The 6,341-nt window shown below is 46.8% G+C and overlaps 1 long non-coding RNA gene across 1 annotated transcript in view; it reads right to left on the bottom strand.

Annotated features, from left to right (window-relative positions):
* Positions 1–3,744, bottom strand: part of LOC109510034 (uncharacterized) — a 15,358-nt gene extending 11,614 nt beyond the window's left edge. The window contains exons 1-2 of the long non-coding RNA XR_002167045.1: positions 3,731–3,744; positions 2,778–2,783 (exon numbers count right to left, since the gene is read on the bottom strand). This is a non-coding gene — a long non-coding RNA (uncharacterized LOC109510034). The remainder of the gene's footprint in view (positions 1–2,777; positions 2,784–3,730) is intronic.
* Between the last annotated feature and the right edge of the window lie 2,597 nt (positions 3,745–6,341).

Here is a 6,341-nt window from a genome sequence, read left to right as displayed (position 1 = left end):
TTAAACTATGTATTATCAATATTCATTATTCCAAACATGAGAAAGCATTCACCAAAAACATAACTGGAATCGAGCAAAAGGACTCCAAATCCCAACGGCCAAACCCGGAAGTGAAGTGCCGGCATTATTGACTCCAGCTGTAACGCAAATTACTTGGTTCAAACAAACATTATAGTGCCACCGCAGAAACGTGACGACTGTGCAAAAATAACTACATAAAAGACACCACTGTTCCAGAAAGACTTTACACGTTATTTAAACTGCCGATCGCAAATGGAACAAACCGTGATTGAAACTAACTGTGATGCCGCTCTTTATTCGTTGCGCTAACTGTCACCTGTCAGTGGCAGACCCGCCCCTATTAAAGCGCCAGCTTAATCCATCAATATGCGTTTCCCCGGACGGAATTTATTTGATTCCTTCGTGGTTTTTGAGATCCTCGGTCCCACTTTATACCTGTGGACAAGGGATTCGAGGCTCTAATCCCTCATTGTGTCCGAGGACCGGCAACCCAAGGCCAAGGCCAAGGCCAAGGACTTGACTCCCAAGGCCAAGGCCAAGGCCAAGGAATTGACTCCCAAGGCCAAGGCCAAGGACCAAGGACCGACCTTCGGTCCTCGAGCCGGTCCTCGAGGCCAAGGACCGGCTCGAGGAACACATCACTGCTGGAGAGCTCATTTGGTAAGGCACAGGTTTGGCGTACCGGAGACGGCGGCTCAAATCCCGATTGGGGCAATATGAGCACATAACACAATCCAGTGTGGGTCCTTGGGCAATACCCTTTACGCTAATGCCTACCTCATGTAATGATGAGAGACAATAAAAGGAATGACATGGCATCATCGCGGCTCAGACGTCGCCCGGCCAAACAAGGTCTGCGTCAGGTGCTGGGGAACCACAGCACCTTGATGAAAAATGGGCTACTGGAACAAAGTGGAGATGGGCGAGATGCGATAACATGGCTCTGTTGGAATGCTACTACTCCAGAAACCCGAGTCAGATGGGTTCCATGCAGAGAATGTGGGCTGAATGGTTACTTTGAAACCCACAGTCACGGTTGACCACGAAACAATGAGTAGCTCAGTGTTCCAACATCCACAAGCAGCAAATGCTATCACAACTTGAGATTGATGAGGTACAACGCAGATTCCATGGTGAAGGGCCCCAGGCTGACAGATCAGAGGAGGAGGTTATACCAGAGATTGGGAGGCAAGCCCCAATGAATGCAGATGATGAGATTGAGAGGCCAGCCCCAATGAATGAAATGCTGAGCGAGGCAGCAACTGACCTGAAAGCTAATATCATGGCGAGAATGAAAGCTGGCCAACCTAGAAACCGATTACAACGGCTATGTGAAGTACCACCTGAAAGTCTGATGGAAACTGAATGCAGCACTGAGGGCGATCCCTACTGTAATGATCACGGAAACCAATGAGCTGATATACACTTCAGCATCAGTGATCCTAGAGATGCTTGGCTGTAGGAGCAAACATGGAAGCCATGAGATACGTTACCCACCATGGAAAAAACAGTTGGAGGCAAGGCGGCTTGGAAATACGTGAGTCAATTGATGAAGGCCTCGAGAGGTACATCCGGATGACGATACCTGAAGCACTCGAAACTGCCAAACAAAGGCTCCTCAGAGAGGAGCACAGCAACCTCCCTGAACAGAACCCAGTTACCATAACAGTGGCAGACATACAGGAAAAACTGGACAGCACCAGACCCGGGCATTGTCCACACCGATTGGCAAACGAAACTCACAACACTCCATGAGTGCCTAGCAGCACAAATGAACCAGTTGTTGAGGGATGGGACTCACCCAGGATGGCTGACCGAAGGGGCGAACGATCCTGATCATAAAGGCTCCCTCAAAGGGTACAGTCCCATCCAACCAACAGCCAATAAACTGTCTCTCCACAACATGGAAGCTCATGTCAGGCATCATAGTGGCTAAGATTAGTGGAAACATGGATCACTACATAAGCGAAGCACAGAAGGGCATTGGTAGAGATACCAGAGGAGCCAAACATCAGCTCCTGGTTGACAGAACAGTCGCACAAAACTGCAGGTCCCGACATATCAACCCATGCAGAGCCTGGATTGATGAGAAGAAAGCCAATGACTTGATGCCACATACATAGATCACTGAATGCTTGGAGTTGCATAAGGTGAACAGGACTGTAAAAGCCTCTGTTGCGAACTCGATGAGGATGTGGAAAACCACACTTGAAGCCAATGGCAAGCCACTTACCCAAGTGTCCATGCTTGTGGTATACCGAGGTACTTGTAGCTGTCCTCGATGTCTGCTATTTTTCCTTCAGTGAGTGAGACCCCTTCAGTGTTGACTACCTTGCCTTTCTTAGTCACCGTCCGACTACATTTCTCAAGCCCGAATGACATCCCGATGTCTCTGCTGTAGATCCTGGTTGTGTCTCTCCCCACTGCTGTTCTGCATAGGACTGAACCCCCGAAGTCAAGTAATCACCAAGACAGGCTATGGATACCGCCTCAGAAATGGAGCTACGATCAGTCACCTCCTCGACATGGATGACATAAAGCTGCATGCGAAGAGCGAAAGGGACATAGACTCCCTGATCCACACAACCAAGATCTACAGCAGTGACATCGGGATGTCATTCGGGCTTGAGAAATGTAGTCGGATGGTGACTAAGAGACGCAAGGTAGTCCACACTGAAGGGGTCTCACTCCCTGAAGGAACAACAGCAGACATTGAGGACGACAAGTACCTCGGTATCCCACAAGCCAATGGCAACCTCGAACTGGCAACAAAGAAAGCAGCTACGGCCAAATACCTCCAGCGGGTGAGGCAAGTCCGAAGAAGCCATCTCAATGCCAAGAAGAAGACCTGGGCAATAAACAGCTATGCCCTGCCAGTGATCAGATACCCTGCAGGAATAATAAGGTGGCCAAAGGAAGCGATTGAGACCACGGACGTGAAGACCCGAAAGTTCCTAACCACGCATGGAGGGTTCCATCCCAAATACAGCACCCTGAGACTGTACGCAAGCCCTAAGTAAGAAGGCCGGGGACTAATGAGTGTGAGAGCCACTGTCCAGGCTGAAACATCCAAGCTCTGTGAGTACATCAAGGAGAAGGCTCCAATGGATGATGTACTCAGAGAATGTCTCAGAGGATTAGGTGCTGGAAGAGGGACCATCATGGGTGGACAAGCCCCGACACGGGATGTACCACCGGACCATGACAGAAGTGGCTGATCTCAAGAAGTCCTATCAGTGGCTAGAGAGAGCCGGCCTGAAGGACAGCACCCAGGTACTCATCCTGGCTGCTCAGGAGCAGGCCCTGAGCACCAGAGACATAGAGGCCCAGATATACCACATCAGACAAGACCCAAGGTGTAGGTTGTGCAAAGAGGCACCTGAAATGATCCACCACATAACTGCAGGGTGTAAGATGCTGGCAGGGAAAGCCTACATGGAACGCCATTACCAGGTGGCTGGCATAGTCTACCGAAACATCTGTGCGGAGTATGGACTGGAAACTCCAAGGTCAAAATGGGAAACACCTCCAAAGGTGGTGGAAAATGACCGAGCGAAGACCCTGTGGGACTTCCAGATACAGGCTGAAAAGATGGTAATGGCGAACCAACCGGATATCGTGATCACAGATAAAGGGCAGAGGAAAGCCATTGTAGTGGATGTAGCAATCCCAAGTGATGGAAACATAAGAAAGAAGGAACACGAGAAACTGGAGAAATACCAAGGGCTCAGAGAAGAGCTAGAGAAGGCCTGGAAGGTAAAGGTGACAGTCGTGCCTGTGGTGATTGGAGCACTCGGGGCAGTGACCCCCAAACTGGATGAATGGTTGCAACAGAACAACGGAACAACAATGAACATCTCAGTCCAGAAAAGTGCTGGGAACAGCAAGGATACTGCGCAGAACCCTCAAGCTTCCTGGCCTCTGGTAGAGGACCCGAGCTGAATGAGGGATGGACACCACCCGAGGGGTGAGACGAGGGTTATTATATATATATATATACACGCAACGCCCATCCGATACTACGGAGCGACGACACCGAGACACATTTTCACTTCACGTTTTTCGATCATCAGATTCGAAACGACGACGTGTAAGTGAGTTATTATTGGCGTGCGTTTTACTGTAATTGTGAATGATTTTAACTTTATCGGAGCGAGTGAAATGCATCCGTTTGAGCAAGGCTGGACACAAAGTTAAAAGCATCCAGCAGACACTTGGAGTCGGAAAGACGCAAATCTACGAAACTTTAAAAAACAAGGCATCGATTCAACTCCTGATGATAAGCCACCATCCAGCGAGGAAGCAATGCAAATGGAATCAAACCATCAGTATGCACAAGAATTACCAGACATCGGTGATCAACGGGACAGTTACTTGCAACTAGCAACAAAACTCTATGACACGCAGGCAAACATTGTCATAAACCAAAGAATGCATCCAACCAAACAATCCAAAATAGACACATTTTTTTCCCAAGACAGAAAAAAAATAATCATTAAAATACTGTACGTATTTTACTGTTGTGATTTTTTTTGGATACACCTGTATTGCAGTTTTTGTTATATAAAGTTTTTGGACAGTATATTTTTGTATTTTATTGATTGTGTTGTTACACGTGCATTTTTGTCAACATACTTGCAGGTTCATAAAGGACATGTACCATGCTCATTTCCCAAATGAGGAATTTCTGTTATCAGGACAAATTGGACAGCGCAAACACGAGTCCGCACTAGAGAATATTTACTGTACATACGTACATACGTACATACACACACACACGCACATACACACCCACACACACACACACACACACACGCACACACATTTCCAAATATTTTGCTTTTATGGCTCTTAGTCAAAAAGGTTCCCGACCCCTGGTCTAAGATTTTGTTTTATCAAAGCAAAGTTGTTGTCTTGTTTGATTTTATTTACCCTCTCAATGTTATTTACAGTACTTGGGCATACTTACTGTGCACATATTTTGTTGATATTCAAATTACATTTTCAAACATTATAGATATATTTAAGGAGGGGTATCTTTACCCACTCTGCTCTGAATGAAAAAATAAAAACATTTAAACACAATTAACAATGAAATTAAAGTGAGGAAAAACATGAAGGAGAACAGCTGAAATCAAACCATCAGACATTATATTGATAACAGCATGTGATGGGTGTGCATGCTTCAGCATTCGCCATGGTTCTGTGCTTTGTTTTCATGATCACATGTAAAGAGAACACTCTCGGTTGAGAATCGAATACTTTCATCACATGGCAATCAACCACCCATTGTGTATTGTGTTCCTCATCATCAAAAAAAGTTTTTTTGGGGGGTGGGGGGGAATCGAGTTCTAATTTGTCACAGGCTTTCTAGCTGTATGATGCTGCGAGTGGGAGCTTCAGGGTTAACAGTCGCCACTGTTAGCGACTGCGGCTGGCCCCTTCACAGTCCTCTTCGTGTTTTGTGCTTGAATCACCGTCCTGATCCAAATTATTCTTTGTAGACGTAGCCCATGATAAGTGTAGACGTAGCCCAATACAATCAAACCTCGGTTTACGAACATCTCTGTTATCTACCACAAAGGATTTCGACCAGAAAATTTGAGATTTTTACGTCTCGGATTACGACCGAAAACCGGTTTTCGACCAAACTGAGCAAACCCGAATATCGCACTCGACTCCTCTCGCCTTCGGTACACGAGGACGTGACGCTTCCTCGTGTCGCGTTCATTGTGAGCGGACATGGTTGTTGTGATTTACGCAAATCTGACTGTTTATATGTTATTTCTACAAAATCTGACTGTTTCATTGTTATTTCTTCATAGTATATTAGCTCCTAATCATGGGCAAATAAAATAGTTTCAGATTTCGAACAAATCGCTTTTTGAACAGCTTTCTGGAATGGATTATGGTAAAAAGTCTAGGTATGACTCTAATTTGTTTCCACTCTGGTGGCCCGGTGGTCGAGTGGTTAGCGTGTCGACACGTCGACCTCACAGTGTTGAGGTACCGGGTTTGACTGCAGCTCCGGCCTCCCTGTGTGGAGTTTGCATGTTCTCCCCGGGCCTTCGTGGGTTTTCTCCGAGTACTCCGGTTTCCTCCCACATTCCAAAAATGTGCATGGTAGGTTAATGAAACACTCCAAATTGTCCCTAGGTGTGAGTGTGAGCGTGGATGGCTGTTCGTCTGTGTGTGCCCTGCGATTGGCTGCCAACCAGTTCAGGGTGTCGCCCGCCTACTGCCCGAAGACAGCTGGGATAGGCTTCATCATCTCCTGTGACCTAGTAAGGATAAGCAGATCGGAAAATGAATGAATGAAC

Source organism: Hippocampus comes, unplaced genomic scaffold (assembly GCF_001891065.2).
Source record: "Hippocampus comes isolate QL1 unplaced genomic scaffold, H_comes_QL1_v1.1 scaffold34, whole genome shotgun sequence".
Lineage (NCBI taxonomy): Eukaryota > Metazoa > Chordata > Actinopteri > Syngnathiformes > Syngnathidae > Hippocampus > Hippocampus comes.
The sequence above is the reverse complement of the archived record's forward strand: the minus strand, read 5'-3'. Positions and strand labels throughout refer to the sequence as shown.